The sequence below is a fragment of the Parus major genome, chromosome 11, assembly GCF_001522545.3.
Source record: "Parus major isolate Abel chromosome 11, Parus_major1.1, whole genome shotgun sequence".
NCBI lineage: Eukaryota > Metazoa > Chordata > Aves > Passeriformes > Paridae > Parus > Parus major.
In genome coordinates this window covers 13,078,997-13,096,375 of record NC_031780.1, presented here as the reverse complement: position 1 = coordinate 13,096,375, position 17,379 = coordinate 13,078,997, and positions in this window count along the sequence as shown.

Below are 17,379 nucleotides of genomic sequence, written 5' to 3'. Positions count from 1 at the left end.
ATCTTTATTCGTGGTTCTTTATATAAAACCTTATGAACAGAAATGGAGACTCAATCAGTGTGAGAATAGCTCAAGAAAAACATTCACTTTACATCCTCTCCATTCAGAGAGGAAGCAAAAATCCCCCTAAACTTAGGTCAATGAGTAACACCCTATTTCCCTAAACTAAGCAGTTGAAATGGCTATAGAAAGCTTCTGTGCATCATTTTTTAGTGAGGATAGACCTCAGACTTTCCTCGGAACCTCCTCTTCTACCTGTTAGCACTTCTCACAGCATTAATTTTGTGTTAGCTCACAGTGTTCTTTAAGGCATGCTCCGTCCCTAGCACACCCCATTTAGCTCCCTGTAGGCTGCCCTGGGTAAATTATGGTGCACTCCTGAAACACCCCAAAATCTCATCCCCATAGTGTTCCCATGAGGATTTCCTACTCATGAATAGACTGTTTATAAATCTGCTAAGAATCTGAGAGTCAAATTCAAAGGAACATTGGCTTTTACAGAATTTCATAGAGACAGAATTACGCAATTTTAAAGTTTCTTTCAAATGAGGTAGTGATTACTCAAATGAGGAAATGGTGTAAATGCATATTGAGGTAAAACTAATACTGGACACCAAGACTGTGTGATAGAAGGGAAAACTCCAAAACATTCATCTATCAAAATCAAAATATTTTGCAATAGCATAATTATCATCCTTTATTTTATACTACCACATCATTTAATATGTTGCATTTTGAATTTCAAAACTTGGAGCTAAATTGAAGCTACTTGATCATTAAAACCAAAACTCAATTTGCCCAAGTGAAAGTAAGTTTTAGAATTGAACGCATGAAGAATAACTTGTTTGGTAGCATATGGGGAAAAAAATTCCCAGTAAATGTAATACATCTTTACAAAAAGATTATTTCGAAGGCTTCCTAATTGAACTTGCTTTGGCTTACGAGTATTTTTTTAATAGCATGCCAACATTTGAAAGCAAATAGGAACAAGATGTCTCTGTACATTTAACTTCAGAACTAACAACAATACCTATTGAAATGACAGGGGTTTTTTTCTGATTTAGAAGTAGGGCCTTTTTAAATAGTACTCTTACAAAAGCTAAACCAAAACACAACTTGATTTCTTGTTCAACCACTTTCAGAAAGCCTGCAGAGCCAACACAGAATAGGTTCTAAGTCTTAAGAGAAGGTGTTTTTAATCCTTTTAATGAGGCAGCAGTAATTGCCTTGGGGGTTCTCTTCAAATCAGCAATATGCTACCACGCTTGCTGCTCTGCTGGGAAGCTGTGAAGTGCATCCTTCCTTCTCCCAGGGCCTTAATTATTGCTTCCTCTGGTGGCCACAGCCCGTTCTGCTTTTCATTAGAGAGCGTTGCAGGGTGGGATCCTCTTCCACACCAGAGCCATGTGCAGCTCAAGTGCCACATCGTGTTAGGAGAGGGCTTTGGAGCCTTCAGTGGACACTTGGAACTGTGCAAGGTAGTGACTACTGCTGCCCACAAAGGCTTAAACCATCACCTGTAAATTCAGCAACATTTTTACACATCCAAAGCTAAACAACAAATAACTATTCAGAGAACACAGATATATTCAGAGCCTGTAAATCTGTGCTAAAAGTGTAAATTCCCTGATGCCTTCTCTGCCCTGGCTCCACAAGCACAGAATTAGAAAGACAGGAGGTCAGTTTTGAGTGAGTCAACACTTGCTGCAGCTTTTCCTCACTTAAAACTAGGCCATCTACTTACTCTGGATGAGAATTTTTAAAATAAACTTATTCCTGTGCAACTTACTCTAGACACTTCTGTTGAGACCTAGACATTTCTAAGTGGTAAGAACTGCATCCTAAATCCTGTTTCACAATAAAGCAGGTCAGCCTGAACCCCTGTACTGACAATACTGTGCACAGTGTCAACTAGATCTGAACTTTCCTAGAACAGAGAGATCTTTGAAATCACTTTTGGCATTTGTCTGAGAAATGAGAATATTTGTATGCACAATCGTTTTGGAGCTGCCACTGCAATGTATTAATTGGAGAAACTACTCTTACCATATCCAACCCTGCAACCCTACACACTGACCTTTCCAGCAAAGAAATAATACAGAAAGCATAAAACCAGACTGAGCTGGCCAAGAATTGCACAGAAGCATATTCAGAAACTCACAACTTTTGTAGTCTCTGACAACCAAGTACTGTGCAAGTTAGCTGAGCAGATTCAAAACCTGATGTACTTGTGCAGTCCAGCCCTCTCACGGAATTTTCTCCTTCCTCAGGCTAGGAATGTGACTTTAAACAAAACTACATAGCTGAGTTATGCTCCCACATCACCATTTAAAAATAAACTTATAACTGACTTTTGGTAAACTCATTTTCAAAACTTTTCTGTTGATTGGTATGTATTAATCCCTCAGATAAGTACTATTCCGAGATTATAACCATTTACATAATTATTCATAATTAGCAGGGCTATCTGTGTACTACTTGTTATCTAGGACTTTCTGTTGATTACATGTATGCTACAAAGCGGATCTCAAAAATAGAAGCTACCATTTAATCTCTTCTGCATTACACAGAAATATTTGGCACTTGTTCATAATACATTAGCTTCTAAGTAACATAATAATAGAGCTAGCTGTCTGACTCAGGGCTATTTCTGAAGCTGCTAATTTGATTTTTTTCCAATAAACAGAAAACTTTCCCCATTATGTTGCTTTTCTGCTTGCAATGAATTATCCCAGAATGCTACATAACTAGATAACCTGATATGACAAATTTTGTTTGTTTCATATAATCTTCCTTCAAAGCGTCCACTACATACCATGATGAATGTAAAGTGAGTTTTTAATAAACATAGTTTATACTTTTGACTGATTTATACAGCAGTAATACATCTTAGGTAGCAAAGGAGGAGGTGTGTATGCTCAGGGGGCTGCACTGACACAAATCAGGGCAGGCTGACAGCTGGGCAGATGAACGTTCAGGGACATGATGTGAGCTCATTGTGTGGCTGTAGCTGTTCTAGATTAATATTACTCTTACAGATATATTTAATGAGTCTACAGAAAGAGTTTTACCCCATAGTTAAGGGAAGAAATAAATCCAGGTTCACAGTCATTGATATTGGTGTCCATAAAAAATGCTAGTATAGCACATAAATATTGTAATATCAATAACATGTTTCTAGTTTAATTCACAACTGTAAGACTAATCCACAACTGTAATTCTAGAGCTGCACACATTCTGTTCCCCTCTGGCCTTGCTCCTGAGCTCAATGGAACAGTTTCAAGGAGAGATGAGAGGAATTTTTTTCATTTTGTGCCGAAAGAGCCAAACAAACAGAGCTGAAGGCTTTTAAAGGAGTAAAGCTGAAACTTCTCTTGTTCAGTAAGTCTTGTCCATGGAAACTTATTTGACATTTCACAATTTCAGATATAGGTTTTGGTTTCAGGATTAGCCTTTCCAGATTCTTTCAGAGCATGAAAGACTGAATTTAAAATGGAATTAATATAACTTTACTTGTTTTTACTGTAAGAACTGGACTAGCAATCATACACAATTTAGTGAATGTGTTGCTATACAAGTCTTGACCCCACATTTCTCTCAGTTAAAAACTCTGAAATTAATGTGGATTTTGCCAGTGAGAATGCAACTTTACCTCCCATCCCCACCCCTAAACTGTCAAAGATCAAATAACTCCAGAGTTAGTAGCTCATTAAATAACATAGATTGCATAAACAGAATGTTTGATTGGTTCCACTTTCTCACAGATGAAACTCTAGGGCAGCTCACTGGAGAGCAGCCAGATCGTGTGCAGGGACTCATGTTTTGCCTTTTAGGTAGCCCCAAATTCAAAATGTGCAGTTCCTCATAAAAGATTTAACTGTTATGAATAACCTCTAAACATATTTCCTGATTTATATGCAGCTGATATTACCAATACATTTCAATAATAAAATCCAAAATAAACTGAGCATTTACTTCAATTTGCCCATGCCACGTCTCAGAGTTTTTTTGTTTCAACTTAACTGACTTTTCAAAATATGAATCTGAACAATTACTGCTGGAGGTTCAGTGTTATTTCTGTCAGCCCCTTAGGGACTTGAAAGAAGTGGACACTGAAAAACAGTTTCCCTGCCACTCACATCCAAACTGAACATGATTAGTGAATCCAAGAGACATAAATTAAAATATTCTGGTACCATGACTGATCCAATAATCTCCTTGGGTGTCAGAGAATCCACTAGACAAAACCAGCAGACCCTCTGATTACCACCTCACTGGGGACAATCCAGATATTGGGAAAAGAAATCCATTTGTGTAATGAAACAGCTGAATAATGGTGACAGTTGTAGTGGCAGCAGAGGAACAATGGAGAGTTGAGAAACAATTTTACTGCAGTGAACTCTTTCCAATAAAAACCTTTCCCTGGTTATTTTGCTGGCAGAGCCCAGCTCCTGAGGACAGTGGGTTAAAAATGCATAAATATATGAAAACCCATATTTGTGCAACAGTTGTAAAGCTTTTAGTTCTGCTGTCCATACTGCTCCTCTGGTGAATAAGGATTTCAGCAACCAGATTTAGAATTCCCAGTAATTTCATCCAAAACCTTAAAGTAGCAATATTTAAATAAACACCTTTCTTAGTTTCATCTTTCATATCTGCTTTCATGGAAGGAAAGCAAGTAATGACTGCTTCAGACATCTTAATAACAGATTTCATGTGATGTCACATAAGTCATTCTGATTGCTGCTGTCTGAAATAGCAGTACCACATCTTCATCCCCAAAGTTATTTTCAGAAAGACCAATCATCTGCTATTACAGCTGACAATGATGTGAGATGCATATGTAACTTCAGCCAAGTCACCAGTTCATAACTGATGAATACCCAGAGAACCCCCAGGTTTGTGACGAGATGAGAACATTTTTCTTGCTGGGCATGAAGATTCAGTGGGGCAGTTCAGCGACGGGAGGAAAAGAATATTAGATTACCCACTTCCAATTCCCAATTAATTTACACATTTTATCCTACATTTCTGCTTTTTGTCCTAGAAACTGCAAGATAAAGTAGTATTATAAACCTTCATATCAGTTTTTGATGCATGGGTCCTCACACTGATGTATAAAGTTGCCCAAACAGGCAGGAAGCAGGGGAGGGCCTAGGTTGCAACACACAAATACCACCCATCAGCTCCCTGGAATTCTCACCAGGCTGACAGGGAGATCCATACATTTCTGTCAGGACAGAAACATGCACACAGCAATCAAGCATCTGGAGATGAGCAGAGTATGTTATGAAGGAAGGAGAAGAATAATAGATGGAAGTTTCTTGTTAGAGCAAGAAGAATGCGTGCCCTTAGGCTGCAATAAAGAACAAGACATCCCAATTCCCATTGTCCTTAAGTAACCACTGCAGCCATCTCCACAGACAGCATCTTCGTGGCATTAATGTCATGCTATACAGGCCTCCCTCTCCCAACTACACAGACAAAACCTTCTAGTTGAAGGCTTGGTCAGCTATGATTTCAAATATAGGTCATGTAAGAAAAAATGAAGCTCTCAGAAACCAGCCTATTTGTGCTAAGGCCTCCAAGAAGTGCTTAGTTGGCATAATTCAATTTCTTCAGTGTTGTATCAACAAGAATTCTGCTAATAAAATACAAAGTACCCTTCACGGTATGAAAAAAAAAAAAAGGAACTTATAAATGATTCATTATTTTTCAAAAAACACCTCTATACAAAGAGATCAAGTAAAAAAAAATCTCTTGTAGAATGGGGTTTTCTTTAAGAGTCAGGGTACCATTACTTAAGTAATTGTGTAGAAATGTGGAAGTAGTTTTTTGTTGTAGAAAATGTCTTATGCAAAAGGTCCTTTCAGGCTGGGAAGGGAGTGCTGGATTATAAGCCATGTTATGCAAGCCTGCTGCTCCAGAAGCCAAAACCCTGCCCCATCAATTGCATAACCAGCTCCAAGGGAGATCTTTACGGAGGAGCTCCGATGGAAATTCAGCAAGTTACCAGCCTTCCACAGGCAATAAACAAGGCATTTACTGTCTCTTGGCATTTACTGGAGCCAATTGTGCACAATTTGATTTTTTCCCCCCCTTCTCATTTCACAGCGTAAACAAAGAAACAACTTACAAAAAACCTGACACTGGGCAGACTGTCTCCTGTTGACACCATTCTGATCTGGGAATCATATTGCCCCTTTGAAATGCTGAACAAGCCTGTAGGCTGCTGGGACAATTCTGAAAGGAAGTGGGAGAGGCAAAAGCAAAACAAGATGCTCTGCAGTGGAATGCACTAAAGAAAACCAAATATTTCAGCCAATATTTAAATTCCTCAAATGTGGGACAAAACCTACTGATCTCCTTCTTAACAACTGAAGCCACTAGAAAAAAAATTAGGGCTGATCTATACAGACATGAAAAAGTGTCATGCTCCTCTAGAGATCAAGAGACACCTTACACATTTATTTTCCACATTTCTGCTGTATTATTGTATTCTCTCTAGAGTGTAGCTCAGTCCTGTTACAGGGCATGCCAAACTTTTGCCAGGTTTACACAGAGCAATCGAGCTGAACAAACAGCACGACTTCCATTTCCCATGTAAACCTACTTAATCTTGAGTATTAATATTTTTCTTCCTCATTTGCCAGTGCTGCGCTTCCAGAGCTTTCTGCACATGTATTGTTCTCATCTTTACTGGTTTTTGCACTGATTTAACATGCAGGATGCTGTACTGTTGCTTTTCCTCATAATGAAAGGCAAAGGGAGAAAGAAAGATCCGAAGTCCAAGTCTTGAGAGCCCATTGGCCAAGTCTGGTCAGGGGATTACATTTTCCACAGACAAAACCACGTGAAGGACACATATGAGTTTTGCTGTTTCTGAGAATTTCCCCCACTTCCTTACTTCTTTTTTGTTTGTCCTGTCAGTATCATTCAGCTTGGAAAGGATGACTGGAGGTTTCACTCAGGCTGAGGCTACTCTTAAGAAATACAGTTTTGTCAATAATTTTCCTGTAAGTCATTCAGCATAGCTGAAAGACCTCAAAAAAGACCTGAGCTACTATTCCTTTATAAAAAGACTAAAGCAAAAATCATACCCATGTCTGAAGAAAGCAACTGCAGTAATTCAGAAGAAAAATTACTCACCATTCTCACACCATTATGTTCACATTTGACAGGACGAAATCAGCCACCATCCAAAAGACCCTAACTACTTCTAAGTCTCTGTAAGTAATTAACTGTAAAAAGCAATGTTGCAGTTTGTAATATAGAACCCAGCAATCAAAGACCTGAACATTAACAGGAAAAACTAAAAAAAAAGGCCTTTATGTTTTTGATTTCTAGGATTCCTTAGATTTATAACATTAAAATTGATGAAGTTCACAATCAGCACAAATCCCTCTTTCTTCCTTCAATCAGACTGCACAACAAAAATGATTGAGCAACCTATCCTAGATATCTTTAAGATTCCTTCAATTATCCTGGTCATAGCTCAATCTGGACTTTATTATAAAAAACTAGGTAACCAAATGCAAAGATAAAAATGATAAGATTAATGATGAATTAAAAGAAGCAATATTACATGTGAAAAACAAGGCACAAGCCAATTGCATGAGCTGTCATTTTTGAGGTTCTACAATGCAAACCAGCTCTGGGTAAGTAACTTTTTCCCCTTTACAATTTATTTTCCTATTAAATTAATATTCATTACTCAGAGCATCATGATCTTATCTTGGGCACACAGAGAATCCCCTTTACTTTGCAATTTTATTAAGTTCACCACGCTAATTTCTTCCCAATTTCTTAAAATCCAGCTGTTTTGTTTTGAGATGTTAAAATTCCCCCTGAAAGATCATTTTGACCATGCATGTTCCCATAGTGTTCTAAAAGTCTCTTTAAACACTGACAAAATTAAGTAATGCATGTTGGAGCTTAGCAAAGCAAGGTCTTTTCAACCATCACCTAGGCCCTTACATTGTTTTCTAATTAGTGCCTGCTTGAACCTATGCCAAACAACACACCCTTAGCTAAGCATCTGTTAAAAAAGTAAATTACTCAGGTTGTACAATCCCTTTTAACTCTGTCAAGCCAAATAAATATTGCCTGGACATTATGGAGATGCTTCAGGAAACCAAACTGAAATGTGCTCATAATATATAACCTGAGCTGTTTTCAATTAATAATAAAATCTTCTGGCAGAAGGGTAGTGCTCCAAAAGCACTTGTTTTCCTTTGACATCAATGGGAAGGAGCCAGTTAGGCACTTCTGAAAATTCCATCAGGTATATATCTGAAAATTCAGTTACCTGAAATATATTTATAGCCAGAATTTTCAATGAGCTAGAGTGGTCTGGATAAAGTGCATATTTACAATCCATTGTGGTAGCTAATGCTGTGGATTGTACTTTTAAGAAGAGACACGCATCTTCTGAAGCAAAGGATGCCCAGATGTATTCTCTGCATGACTTTAGTCAACAGAGATTGTCCTAGTGTAACACATAAATTACTCATGTTTTTGATAAAAAGGATTTATTCCCAGGAAACAAAAAGACACCTGCCCTTAGCACAGTCAGTCTACATCAGACATAAGGAACCTGTGGATCTTATTTTTAATATGCAGTATGACTTTCAAGCTAATTACCTCCTCAAACTCAACTACATAAGACAAGTTTATTTTCCACCCAGGCACTTTCAGTGAAACAAAGGAAGTTAGAGCTGCATCTACTTATAGACAGGATTTGCTTAATGGTTACAGTCCAGGTCAACCCCCCAAGGTTTAGTTATTTATTATTAAATAGATATTAATAAATTATTGCAAATACAGGTTTTTTTAGGCTTAAGTATGTTTTTAATGAACTCTGGCAGTGATTAAGGAGCAATTTGAATTAGGTAGATTAATCATAGTCATAAACTCCGAAGAGCAGATAACAGGTAGAATTTGTGAGAGAACATTGTGTGCTTGTCACCAACTACTACTGATTTTGTTGCAAGTGCTGCTAGTCTTCACACCCTGGAAGTGTCAGTTTACCATTCAGTTATAAAGATTAGACCATGACTAATAAATTTGTGTAATTCATAGGGGGCAATACCAGTGGTGAAGGCAACTGTATTTTACCCTGCGTGTACAAGAGCATTTAATTTATTATATGTGACATTTATCTATGTGAGATATATGTATATAGCATATTCTGTTGGGAATAGGAACAGTAGTATTAAATACTAATAAGAGGACTAAAAGCAGGCTGACAATAGATTTTAAACACAACTCCCACCACCTGCAGGTTACCAGGTGATCCATTCTTGAATTGTGCCATTTATACTCTTGTCGGCAATCTAAAGAGTTGTGCAAAATCTTTACTGTTAATGTCTTCATAGGAGGGCAGGTTCCAATAATGATGTTAAACATGTGGCTTGATGGCCATATTGAATATTCATAACACTGACTGCATTACAAGATATATAGGAAGGAAGAAGGAAGGACACAAATATGTGTGCTTAAGACGGAAGCCATCCTGAAAAGCAGCAAGTCACAGGAAGACCTGAGGGTCATTGCAACTAACACAGTTCAGCTCCTTGTGCAGCCTTGTAATACAAAGGGTCTGCAACACCCACATTAATAATTGTATTACTTAAGCAGTTCTTTACAATGGATTTTTGCATATCTGTAAACAAGAATATTGAGTAGAAATGACATCTGCAAATGTTTGGCAAGACAGCTTCTCTTCAACTATAAAAGTATTTTGGAAAGCTTAGCACAACAGTGACACAGGAGGAATAAGGTTAACAAATCTCAGTTTTGTCAAAGAAAATATTTTTTTGTCAAAGAAAATTCTAAGCATAGGTATTTACACATTAGAAAAAGTGCTTTTCAATTCTGCTGAAAACCAGAAATGGATGCAAGAAAAAGTCAGTATTTCCTACCAGTGGGGTTCCACTGCTTTTGATAAACATTTTTATCAGCATGGGTGGCAGAAGGATCCCTCACCTAGCCACTTACTCATCATTAGATGGGTCATCATGGCATCCTCTGTCCTAATTCTCTATCTGCAGCATTTAATCTCCGGGATGAAAAAAGCTGAACCCTAGGACAACCATCCAGATTATTAGGTGAACTACAATTGCCTGTCATCTACATGTCAGGCTATACAATCTACTGCCTGCTTGGCTATAAAGTCCATGAAAGTGCAATATAACTCTATTTATTAACTACACAACATCATGAGACTAATTATGAACATAGCAGAATGCTCGTAGCTTCTGCAGAAGCAAGCACAGAGTTTCCTTGAATAGCAAACATGAAGTATTTAAAAATGTATTACTGATTTACAACTAAGAACATGTAATGAAGAAGCCAGAGTTAAAGATAAGTAAGAAATTTGCCTGGGATTCAATAGTAACAATTAAGTTGTCATATCAAGGCATTATTTTGCCTTAGGATATATGTGAAATGATAGTACTTCTACACACAATAGCAATATACACCCTAAAGGAACTTACAACATATGGACCAAATGAGTATAAATACTACATCCTTTCCTTTCCCACATTCATTAAGAATGTAACAGTATGTCCATGACTTTGCCAAGAAAATCTGCATTTAGTGGTAAAGAATACCTATTGAATAAGATATAATAAATGAACATGAATATCTCTATCAGGTTCAAACAATTCACCAAGAAGTTGTGAATTTGGTTATCTGCAGTTTTTCTTTCATTTGCAGTTTCAAAGCTGCAAAATTCAAGCCTATTCATGCTTTCAGTGGGTTTATTTAAATTTCTTAACGTGATCTACATAGAAAGGCTAGTGTGATTGAGATTATTCTGTTAAATTTAATGTTTTGCATAATGAAATGCATGGCATGCCATTTCCTATAAATCTCAAATGTGGAGAACTATAGATAAAATAGGTTAAGATATGTTGACATCACCTGCACAATAAGGATATTTCCAAGATATATTCACCTTAAATCTTGTTTGTTTTCACCAACAGTAGCACATTCAAGCACAATTTTTTAATAAATCAACTCATTATATTATTAAACTGCCAGACCAGACTTTCAGCAGATGGAGTTAATTAACAAATGTAGTGCACTTCAACAGGCAAAGAACATCTAAAAAAGCCGGAGTTAAAAGCAAAATGGTAATACATGGAACACTGATCAATTCCATACCACTTGCTAATTTTGTTATTGTTAAGAGATCTTGTCTTCTGCAGATTTACCTTGATGACTAAACAAGCGTATAATCTGTGAAATTTATACTCACTGTGCTGAGAAACCCCAATGGCTTTCTGCTGGAAACCTTTTCATGGGCTATTTCCTGTTGACTTGCTCTGCTTAGGTATCTAGCTAGTTTTCCTTGGCAGGATTTTCTGTTGCCAAAAGATTGGAATGTTGAGGCTCTTACACTGACACACAGGTTTTCTATGTGTGTGATCTCCCTGTTTTACACGTCCTGGCTGTTCTGAAAATGCCAAATGAAATTGAAATGCTGCGGAGAAAGATTATTTCCTTCCCACAAAAATATATGAGATATGTTTTGTGTCTGCAACTCTGTGTACCAACTTACACACAGAAAAAACAACATGCAAAGATGATCCTACCAAAATTCACTGTGGTTTAATTGTTCCAGCACAGAAACAAGTCACATTTCTCAACTCAAATTTTGCTCCACTAATTTCTTCATGAGCACAGCTAGGCAGTGGAACAAGGGGCTTCATCTCAGTTCTTGGAGGTTTTAAAAACCCAGCAGGGTAAGGCTCTGAGCAGGCTGATCTTGTAGCTGACATTGCTTTCAGTAAGAGCCTGAACTAGGCAATGTCCTGAGGTCCTTTCTGTCTCAAATTGATCTGGGGCTATATTGCCTCAGTGAGTAAAACTGGGCCCTAACTTGCACTAGCTGTTAATTAAATGTAACAGCAGGGACAATAAAAGAAATTTAAGATCTCTTTTTTAATAACATGCTTAGAATTCAGTGCAGAGCATGTAAGGAACATGAGTACTGAAAAAAACAAAGAAAATGAAACCCCTCCCCACTAATTTTCCTTTTTTTTTTTTTTTTTTTTTTTTTTTGCAAAAGGAAGAATAAGCATACAAAGTGCTGACTCTGCTATTTGGAAAAGAGGAGCATTTTTTTCCTATCAAAATTCTCATATCTACACATGAAGAATTCCTTTTCTTCTATACCTCTTATCAAAAGAGTGCTCTGTGAAATTATCTTGGGGTCTGCCATATAAGCTTGGAGCCTTATTTTTGCTTCAATAATAGTAGATTTTCACAGTTACTGTGTTTGTGGGGAATCTTGAATCCCAATTTGCATATGTACAGCTATTAAATCTACCAATACAGAAGGATGTCTAAGGCCACACTGCATTTTTTTTACATAGATACATAACTATTCATAAGGACTCTGCATAAGCATTGGTTAAGAGAGGTAAGTTACTGTAGATGGGGACAAAAAAAATATCCAAATAATTTGTTTTTATGCTTAGAACTTTACAAGCACTGAAAAGCCATGGATCTTTAGATAGCTGCCTTGATTCTACAAATGAAATTCTATTCTGTTTTCTAATTCAAGACCTTATGTTTGCCATTGAGTAGGCAAACAATGGGCCAAACAGAGCAACTGTACAGAATCACAGCAAACATCATCAGCCTTTTCAATAATATATTTAGTGGAAAAAGTTTAACCATGGAGACAATTTTCTCCAAACTTTAAAAAACCAAACAAGCATGTAATCCTGTTAAGGTCAGCTGAATAACATCTGTGGAACTGGAAAGATGGTCTACGATATTCAAGTATAATTTTAGAGTATTTAATAGATAGTGTTAATGAAATGAATAAGGCTATAAGCTTCCTAAATAGAAAATTCGCTGTCATATGGATTATGTCCAAAGACAGTCTTTGTGCCAAGATTTTTCTTTAATTCCTGAGCTGTTTTTTGAGGGAAAACAGTTCCAGTAAATAGATTACAATGGGAACTAAGCATCCTGGCTCAAATAATGAAATCTGATACTGCCTCCACAGGTAATGTGCAGTTTTCCCCAGTGAACAAAACTTCAGTTCACCCCGTGGACAAACCTGCTGGGAGGGTTCTGGGGCACTACAATGAATGACTTCCTCCAGACCATATGCTCCTTGCAAGACCATATGCCCTTTATGACAGTCCCAGATTAACCCAGTTTGTGTGAACTCAAACCCCACACATGGCACTTTTGTAGGCAGTAGGAATAACTAAGAGTCCCATTCTCTAAGAAATCCCTGCATGATAACAAAAAGCAGCCCCCCAAAAAACCCCAAACCTACCCCCTCCAAAATGCACCTGCCACCGAAAAATAAGACACACACACCCAAAAAGTAAGCTAAAAACACAAAAAAAGAAAAGTTTTGTGTAAGTAAAACATATTAAACATATTTTCATTGCAAAGAGAAAGGAAGAGATTCACATATTCTTAGTCCAGGTAAAGCAAAGTCAAGAGTGGATTTGCTTTATTAAACTAGTTAAAACATAAACCCCCAGATTAGGACATTTACAAATTAAACCCAAACTGTAGATCAGTTATGATGCCTCTGGAATTCAAAGAAACATGCCTGTCTACAAGTCTTTTCATCTTCAGATCCACAAGCAATTTTGTTCCATGAAATAAGTGGTATGTTCAATATTCCATTTGTGAGTGCATTGGCTCTTGCAACTTAATTAAATGCCTCACTAACTTCACACATCCAAGCATTCCTGCATGGCTGCCTCATATTAAACAATTCACAAGGAACAGGAAATATCACAAAACACTTCTGTAATCAGATATGGCATTATACTATAAATTATTTTCTTGTTATAGAATCTGTGCTAATAAATACAGAAGCAGCTGGTAGAGAAGCCTTTATGGTTAAATGGACCATCATCTCTTTATCACTGGTTAAGCAGAGGGGAATTCCTAAGGAGACAAACACTTGTAAGAAGCTTACCTCCCAGCTGCCAGGCCAGGCAGATTAACAGCATTGTCAGTCACAGTCTTGGTTTGAAAACACAGGTGTCTGCTATGGAAGGCATGAGCCTACCTTGAAATGGAAAAATGTAAAACCCCTCCCTCCAAATTATTATAATTTTGAGATCAAGGGGCTCTCAGGCAAAGATATGGGAATAGGAATAACAGTTCTTTACTAGTATGTATAAATAAAAAAACCCTACAAGTTAATAGGAAAATTAAAATAAAATGCAGTAGTACAAAAAACAGAGCCAGAGTACAGCCTGACACTGTTGGTCAGGGTGTTGGTAGCAGTCCCATTAAGTGGTGGCTGCAGTAATCCTGGAGTGACAGATGTGGTTCTGTTGAAGCAATGATCCTGTAGTAGATCATAGTTTTCCTCAACCCACCACAGCTTATTCTAACAGAAAGAGTTCCCATCCATGGCAGGGGGCTGGAAGTGAATGATCTTTGTGGCCCTTCCAACCCTAACCATTCTATGATACATTTAAAAAAAAACCAAAACAAAACCAGAAACTCAAAAAAATAATGACAAAAAACCCCACCAAAAACCTGCTTGTGTACCAATGCTTCAAGTAAGCAACATAAACATTCATGCTAACTTTTGTATTGAATGGCAAATGCAAGAGTTATGGTGGAGGATGAACTATGAGCCTGGAAACCACCAGCAAAAGAAAAACTTGGGAGGGAGAGGGAGACAGAGCTTCTTGACAAGCTCTCTTTCCGGCCAAGAGGATTCTGACTTCACATTAATGTGAGATCAAAGCATCAATACATTTACTGTGCCAAAGACATTCAGAATGGCTGACATACTTCAGATGGAAACGCTCTTTCTGCTTTGGAAAAGTAACATCCTGTGCCAGGTTTAGACAAAACTAGACACTGATGCACACTGAAGTTCCTATGAAAGCATTTCAAGGTTGGTCTCTTCAACAAGATCCTGAACTCCCTGTCTTTAATGCCAGCAAGTGACAACTGCTAGTCCTGATGCTCAGTATCTCAGAACTCACAACTTTCTTTTGTGCTCATTTGTTTAAGCACCAAACACAGGATGGACCCTCTAAACACAATCTCTGCCTGCACCAACAATTGTAATAAAACCAGTGCAGCCTTTGTCACATACTCCAAAATTCCAACTGCTCATTTCCATGCAGATACTTCATGTTTATACCTCTAGCTTTGAGCCTCTCTCCTGAGACCCTTTCCGTTTTCATGGAAACAATGATCAGAGCTGGAGCTGCACCCAGCTTAGCAAGTCTACAGTTTCACTGGCATTTCCCACCCCCCCTCAGAATTCTGTGGATCTTGCAACAAACTGGCCATTTTTGGGCCAGTTTACATGGAAATGCTGCACAGCCACGTGGCTGCAGTTGTGCATTTCCTGTGGCATATGACACACTGTTCCAGGTGCTGCTAATGGCATAGGACCTAAAACACATTTACCTCCCACTGCAAATCTACATCTGATTTCCTTTCTGGGGCTCTCACATTTTAGTGATATTCTATGAAGACAAAATATGGGCTTTTCAAAAATGTAAGTGCTTAGGTGCTAAAGCCACACTTTACCTGAAGCGCTGTAGGCCTTCAGAAGTATTTACTTACCTATGCATTTCTGAAAATACCACAGAGTTCCTTTCTGTATCTTTAGGCCACTAAGTGCCATGAGCTCTGAGTACCTCCTTGAAATAAACCCGCCCTGTTAAAACAAAAAAAAAAACCCAAAACATGACTTTATTTTACTGTGGATTTACAGATCATGTGGCATAGGAGAACCTTAATTCAGCTGGGCCTGTCAGCTGTTTCCATAATATCAGTTACGTGTCATTCCAATATATATTGTGTTCACCTGGGAGCTAAATTACCTTGTCTGCAGAGTCTTGCTTGGGAGTCCAGGGGGAGTGGGGTATCACAAATGTTTCCAATATAGTGTTTGCTGAGAGCTTCAGGGAGCTACCTGGCTGAAAGGGAACACAGAGAAGGCTGCAGCAACCACTGTGTGTGCCCTATACACACACATCCACCTTATTTCTTCCAAGATACACATAACAGAAAATGTGCACCTATTTCCAAGACTGTTCAGTAGCCTAGAGTGTCAAATCACTTAGTAGAACACAGAGCCCTCAGAAAGGCTCTTAATTCAGATCAAATGTTCTATTTGATCAAATGTGTAAAATTTTATGCCTGTTGAATTTTTACTTTACAGTAGGATATGACTCAATACCAGCCCTTTCCACAACTAGAGTCTGTGCAGAGTGAGACAGTAACACTGCCTGTGGTACTTTAATAAGTTGTTATAACTCACAGAGTTTTTGAAATATAAACACAGTTTACAACTAGACTGTCAGATTTTTACTCATGGTATAGAACTTGCTCCCTACACTCACCCAGTGTGCTTCAGAGCTCTGAATGTTGCTGATCATATTCCCCACCCTTCTGCACATTGATACCTGATCAGCCCTCCTGCATTCACTGACCATGAGATAGTCTGAAACAAGATTCTAATGGACAGATTTTGTGCTTGTTTCACCCAGCAAGAAATTGGAAACCAATATTCATAACTTCAATTTTTCATACCTAGAAAAACCCCTACTTTCATAGCAAGATGTAGTACTATTGACTTTATTGTGTCACAACAGCACACAGCCTCTGTTTGTTTGATACCAAACAAGGCTCCTCATTGCCCACCAGCCTGTCTTCTTTAATTTAGCTGAATTCATCTTGCCTGTGTTTCTGTATGTTTACAGCATTAGCAGATATGCTAATGAAACTGTTTCAAAGTACACCTACCCCTTATAGGAGGAAGAGAATATGTGCTTGCAGCACTAGTATTTAATCCATAACCACCACAGCTGAACTGCAGTCCTAGTAACAAGAAGGTGTCACATACACCTTAGATGGGGGAAAAAAGAACCAGACTATTTCTGTCTCTGTCCCTGCAGCACTGATTAAACACTGGGCAGATACTTCAATTTAAGGCAGACTCCCATTAAGTCCTTTTCACTATGCATCACTCACAATTGGTGCATTATGAGACAAATAAAAGACAAGTAAGAACCCATCAGTGAGGAAAGAAAGGGTTATAATATTTTTACAGAAACATTACAAACTTATTTAAGCTGCTTTATTATTTGTATATAATTAAATATTATATTAAAAGAAATCATAACCTCCCTTCCCAAATAGCTCCTCAAGCAGCAATTACATTCACCTCCTACCAGAAACATTTGAATAATGTCCCTGAAAGGCCCTGAGACTAAATCCACCAGATGGGATAGATGAGATATCCTGGGCTTTTGCATGAATTATTTCAATCCATCATCATTTGGAAGACTCATAGCTGCTGTAATATTGGAAAGCTTAATTTGATTTCCATTTACAAAGTAGGACTTTGAT